We start from the raw sequence: 6,493 nt of genomic DNA, 5'->3' as shown, positions 1-6,493 counted from the left end.
AAAACTGCTCATAGGAAGCCACCAACCTTTTTTCCCTTTTTACCCCTTAATTTACGATTAATGTTATGATGATGATTATTGTTATACTCTTCCCTTCTAACTCCACGTCCTCCACCTGCTCAGTACTCACTTCACGTCTCAGAGGAAATGCTTGAAAGAAAACTGATTTATGCTTTGCTTCTTTGTAAAAATTTTGAGCCCTTGAAAAACACGCATTTCCAAAACTCCCCCTCCCAAACACAAGAACGCCACGCTCCCATTCTCTCGGCTCTAGCTTCCATTGATAATTTCTTCTTCCACTTCCTTTTCCATCTCACATTTCGTCGTGTAAAAAACAATTGTAGGCATTGTTGGAATTATTTTGTGGGCTCACATAATTTAATTAATTGTACATGGACAAGTTATATAATAAAGGACCCAATAAATTGATCTAATTAATTATTAGTTTCCAAATTATTAAATAAATTGGTATGGTCCATCTTATGTATAAAAACCCAGTCCAATTAGGTCTTTTATGATGGGTTGAAAACTGCTAAGGCTATATAAAGTTATGGTCCCCAAGGCACAGAAAATAACACAGAATATAGACAAAAATTTGTGTGAGACAGTCTCACGGGTCATATTTTGTGAGACGGATTTCTTATATAACCATGAAAAAATATTACTTTTTATTGTGAATATCAGTAGGATTGACCCGTCTCACAGATAAAGATTCATGAGACCGTCTCACAAGATACCTACTCCAGAATATATACGGCGTATATATTCTAGATTTCTCTCATTCTCCCATCAAAGTAAGAATAAAGTAGTCGATTATCTGTTGCCTTGGAAAATCCATAATTCCGACGCTAGATCAATCAATAGTACGTGTTTACTGTTATTTATATTTTCTGATAATTCGACATGAATTTCTGGCGTGTTGTGATATATGATATAATCACATTATTTGTAGATTTATTTTATTAAATATCCAACAAGTGGTATCAGAGTCACGTTCATGTTAAATTATGAGAATTTTTTTATTGATGAATCGAAACAGTAAAGTATTTTTTATTTTCAGATCTGAGACAATTTTCTTGTCTATAAATTTTTTGAATTCAAATTTGATTTTTAAAATTTTTGAATTTGAATCTGAATAAATTCATATTTTTTGGATCTAGTATTTTCGAATTTTACATCCAAAATTCAGATTAATTTTCGAAAAAAAATCTGAAAATTCAATTTTTCGAATTCTCGAATAGAGCCGCCGGATTTTGGGCCAATCGAACGTTTTCCGACCATTTTCTGATGGTGATTGTTTGGGCGTTTTATTTACCATATCATGGCGCCCATATTTATAACGTATAGTAGGTTTTAAACTACTTAAAATTTGCGGAAAATAAAACAATTTCTTAAATAATTAACAATATCTCCAAATACATTTGTAAATAAAAATACTTGATCAACTATTTGAAATGTAATCAAACTTGCAACAAGTACTTGTTTAAAATAGCATAAAGTAATTCATTAAAATCAGAGTAAATGAGTTCAACATACATACATTTTCTTGAACACTTAAGCAGTTCTCGGGTTAGTCCTCCACCCATTCCGAGTCATCTCACTGGTCTCCGCCTTTCGTCTCCTCAAACTCGTCCTCACCTGCATCAATCAAGTCTAGTGAGTCTAAAGACTCAACATGTATAAACTAAGAATAACGAGTAATACGTAATAAATCCACATGAATCTTAAAGTAGTCCATACATACTTAAAACCTGAACATACTTACATAATCATAAATGTGCCATCATTTCATAAACTTTCTTGCAACATACATACTTAAACATACATAATCATCATCATTTTGCGTAGAGATATGTTTCAAAGCAAGTTACCCGTATATATTGCGCCTGATCAGACTAAACCACAGTACTGGGCTGACAGAGATGTCCACTACGACATACATAAGATCTCCAGTCATACCTTACCGGGTTGATTGGTTCCTGGTCATACTTTACCACTTTTCAATCCTGATCAAAACTCGGTCATGCTTTACCGGGGTGGAGAGGTCTCCGGACACGTTCTCCGGCTTCCAAACTCGTTCATAGTTGGTCACAAGACAATTCGCATACCTCAAAAATAAAAAATTTCTCTTTTTGCACTTCGAACATACTTACATAGCGTGGAGGGCTTCGTTGGATCTCGCTTGGGCTACTGTTGCACATACATATTAATACATTATTCAACAACTTAAAACCCCATAACTTACTCGTACCAATCAAACTCACCACCAAAGTATTTAAGTAACTTATATCTTTATAGACCACTCGGGACTTGACCCCGTTTAAACAACATACTAAAACATGACCTCAAACCTCGAAACAATCTTGACATGGAGTATGGACATTTCCCAAGCGATGGAAGACATGGACCTCGCTTAAACCATAGTTCAATGTTTCCTATTCAAATTTTGTAACGTCTAATCTAACTCTCATTAAGCTTGGACATAACGACGTATTAATACCCAAATGAAGTAATAGCACCTAAACTTGAAGCTCGAAGGCCCATGAACCAGTGGAGCGCTACCTTGTAGGTGCCTAAGCGCTACCCACTAGCTCCGCATGCTGCCTTGCACAAACCAGCAGCGCTGCGACGCTAACCCTGTGTGAACCAAACCCCAAAAATGTCAACTTCTACCCATTGGCTTCCCTATGAATTATAATGTAACCAACCCCTTACCGACCCGAACGAAACACCAAAAATGTCTAACCACCACATAAGACATACCTAAACGCAACAGTGATCACCCAGCGATTCCCAACAAAGTCTGCAACAAATAAAACTCATGAAACACGAAGAACATATTTTTATAAACGTCACAGTTTGAGCAGTCACACGAAAATGATCATAATTCACTCGTTTCTTATCCAAAAATTTCGAATTTACCGTCAAATCGAATGTATAAAAAAGTATTATGTTTTATATGTTGAAAGTTTTCCAGAAAATCGTTCGAAAATTCGCAAAACTTGAAATGACTGCAGACTCGGTTTTGAGATCTAAAATTTTGATCCAAAATCGTTTTAAACATTTTTGCTCAACTTTTGCATAACATACACAGATTTTTACATACAATAAGCATCAAAATGTTTACTATGACAAGATCAATGCGGGAAAAAAATATTATATATGCCTTCGATGATTATACTCACGAAACGACGAATAACGACGCGAGGAGATGCGGGAATCAATTCGGGACGACTTGTGGCACTATTGTTTCTAAAAAATATTCTAAAAATCGAGGGGAAGGGATGATATGGAGGCTGCTGAAAGAGAAGGGCTCAAGAACCCTTGGTTTTCCCTCAAAGAAATGAAACGTGTGTGTGTGTAATGGTGTGTGTGCGTGAATATATGTGTGTTTAGGTGTTAATTAGGGAATAAAATTGTTTAATTAAATGATTAGTGATTTAATAAACTAATTTACAAGATTTAAAATCACAACTATTCAAAAATTAGTGTTTTTGGAAAGTTTAAAATCTCAAAATCACCTAATAAATTAAATTAGACTTTGAAATGCTAAAACTTTCATAAATCATTTAAAATACCAATTTCCTTGGCATGAAATAAAATAATACATTTTCATAAATCGCCTAATTCTTCATCGGTCTCTTTTTCAGATCCTGTATAGAATATTCGTCTGAAACATAAAACTCAAGAAAACGTTTTAACTTACATCAAATAAACATGTAATAATTTAAAATAATGCTAATCATAAATCATGCATCGTTAAAAATCATTTTAAAAGTTTAAATAAATAGTTCAACAATTTAATAAAGGCATGGGTTTACGTGTACTGATTTTGGCCACTACAATATTAGTATCATCTATCGATCGAAAACCGTCGCGACGTGATCGAATTTCGCGACTGAATCTTGGAAACTCTGGCCGTGCGAATCTCGTCCATTGTTTGAATATTTCCATCGATTTATGGCTGATTGTTTGTCGGAAATGGTATGGAGGTAGTCGGCTATGGTAAGGCGACGTCTGGTCATGGACGCTGCCAACTGGTTTGGCCGAAGGTGGCGGCGGCGGCGGTTTTGAAGGTTAGGGTTAGTGTTTCAAGATTTGGGATTTTTTGGTGATTTAAAGCCTTGTTTGAGTTCTAATTTTGAACCAGATTTTAAAATTCAAGATTTTTGACGTTTTATTAAATTTTGGCTTCCTTAATTAGGATTTTTGAAATTAAATTCGAGCATTTTTAAATATAATTGCATGAAATAAAATTAATATGGAATTATTTATTACTTTATCGCCTTTGTTTATATATATATATGCAAAAAATAATCTGCCCAAAGGAAAGTTATTTTTTGCCAGATTATAAGCACATAATTATATGGTCCTAATGTGTGTCAAAACTACGCAGATATTAATCGGCACAATGGAAGATTATTTTCTTGCCAGATTGTCAGATTGTAAACATATTATATGAAATTAAATTGTGTTAAATTTATACGGACATGATCGACCCAAAGGAAGATTATTTTCTGGCCAATTTTTAGCACAATATGTGGTATTTAATATGTGATAATTTCGGTTTTATCTATGCATGCAATTGTCGGTCCAAAGAAATACATATTGTTGGCCAAATTTATTATCAATATTTAATAACCATGATGTTTAAGTGTACCACTTACAAATTGTTATTTTTGTTCAAAGACTAAATATTAATGTTGTGCTAAGTACTTTTATTTATGGGCCCACCATCAGCATGCTTATATTTTGTGATTTATTTAATTTAAATATATGAATGGACTATAATTTATTGCGAGTTTTTTGTTCTAATTTGTCATGGCATCTTCTGTATCTGTCAATCTGAATAAATTCTAGTACTTAATGGCTCAAACTTTAAGAAATGGAAAGAGCATGTTATGATAGTGCTCGGCTGCATGGATTTGGAGTACGCGCTAAGGGAAGATCGCCCCACACTTTTGACCAGTTCAGGAACTTCTGATCAAAAGGGTTCTTTGGAAAATGAGAGCGATCAAATTGCATGAGTATGATGATTATGAAACATTCCATTCCAGCTACTATAAGGGGTGCAATTCCTGAATAAAATGACGCCAAAAAGTTCTTTACTCAAATAGCAGACCGTTTCGCTGGAAACGAAAAGGTCGGGACAAGTACTATTCTAACTAAACTTGTCTCAATGCAGTACAAAGAGAAATGAAATATAACGGAATACGTAATAGAAATGTCAAATCTTGTGACTTGACTAAAAGCATTCAAGTTGGAATTGTCGGAAGACATAGTCGTACATTTAGTCTTGATCTCTTATAATACCCAGAAGGAAAAGTGGACTTTGAATGAGCTTATTGCGCAGTGCGTTCAGGAGGAGGAGAGATTGAAACAAGATGTGATTGAAAGTGCTCACTTTGCATCTAACTATCAAGGTAATTGCATCAATAAGAAAAGGAAATGGAGCAATAAAGAAGAAAACTCTGGGACTTCACAGCATATGGAGCAACAGAAACAAGATAAAGTGATCACTTGTTTCTTTTGCAAAAGGACTGATGGGCATGTGAAGAAGAATTGTCCCAAATATGCCAATTGGAGTGCAAAGAAAGGGTTGCCTAAGGATCCGGCTGTCAACAGATGGTGAAAGATACATCTTGTGGAAAATGACATAAGATTGATGGTGCTTTTTAAAAGATTTATTTAGGAACTGAGATTTTTTATTTTCTGGTATTTGAATTTGGAAATTAATTTTTGCACATTTTTTAGATGAAATTTAATTTTAGTTTCATGTTTGGACAAATCAAGTTTTTCCTTTATCTATATGGTAATGAAACTTTTCGTTTTTTCAAAATTCAAATATGTTTGGTATGAGTTCCTTGATTGATAAGCTTGATAAATCGAACATCAATATTTTAAATGACATTGGCATTATGCATTACATGAAATTTTGAAATTAAATTCAAATTAATTTCATATGTTGACTTTAGTGGGAGTGAGTAAATTGAAAAGTCAACATTGAGAAGAATATATTGATGTTTATATCCACATATGTGGTGGTATAAAATTTATTAGGTGGTAATCTCATTCGGATTTATAGAGAACATTGTTTAGATATTGTGAATATCATTGGAATGTTGGGCATATATTTAAGAAACCCTACACTGGATTATTAATCGGGTTATGCGGTACATAAAGTGAACTAAATATTTTATGTTCACACATCAGAAATCTGACATTTGGAAATCGTTGGATATTTGGACTCCGAATAAAGTTTCGGAATTTTATCACCGGTAATGATAATTGGTCTAAGAAACCATTGATGATCAATTGTGATAATAAAGCTACTATATTATATTTAAAGAACAACTGAAACTTGTCAAAGTTAAAATATATTGACATGAAGTTTCTCGTTGGAAGGAAATAGTTCAGAGTGATTGTGTGTCAATTGAGCATGTTATTGCAATCTCTATAATTGCGGATGCGTTTGTCCTAGGTTGGCCACCCA

The sequence above is a fragment of the Primulina eburnea genome, chromosome 4, assembly GCF_022965805.1.
Source record: "Primulina eburnea isolate SZY01 chromosome 4, ASM2296580v1, whole genome shotgun sequence".
In the NCBI taxonomy this organism is placed as follows: domain Eukaryota; kingdom Viridiplantae; phylum Streptophyta; class Magnoliopsida; order Lamiales; family Gesneriaceae; genus Primulina; species Primulina eburnea.
This window is presented reverse-complemented; position numbering follows the sequence as displayed.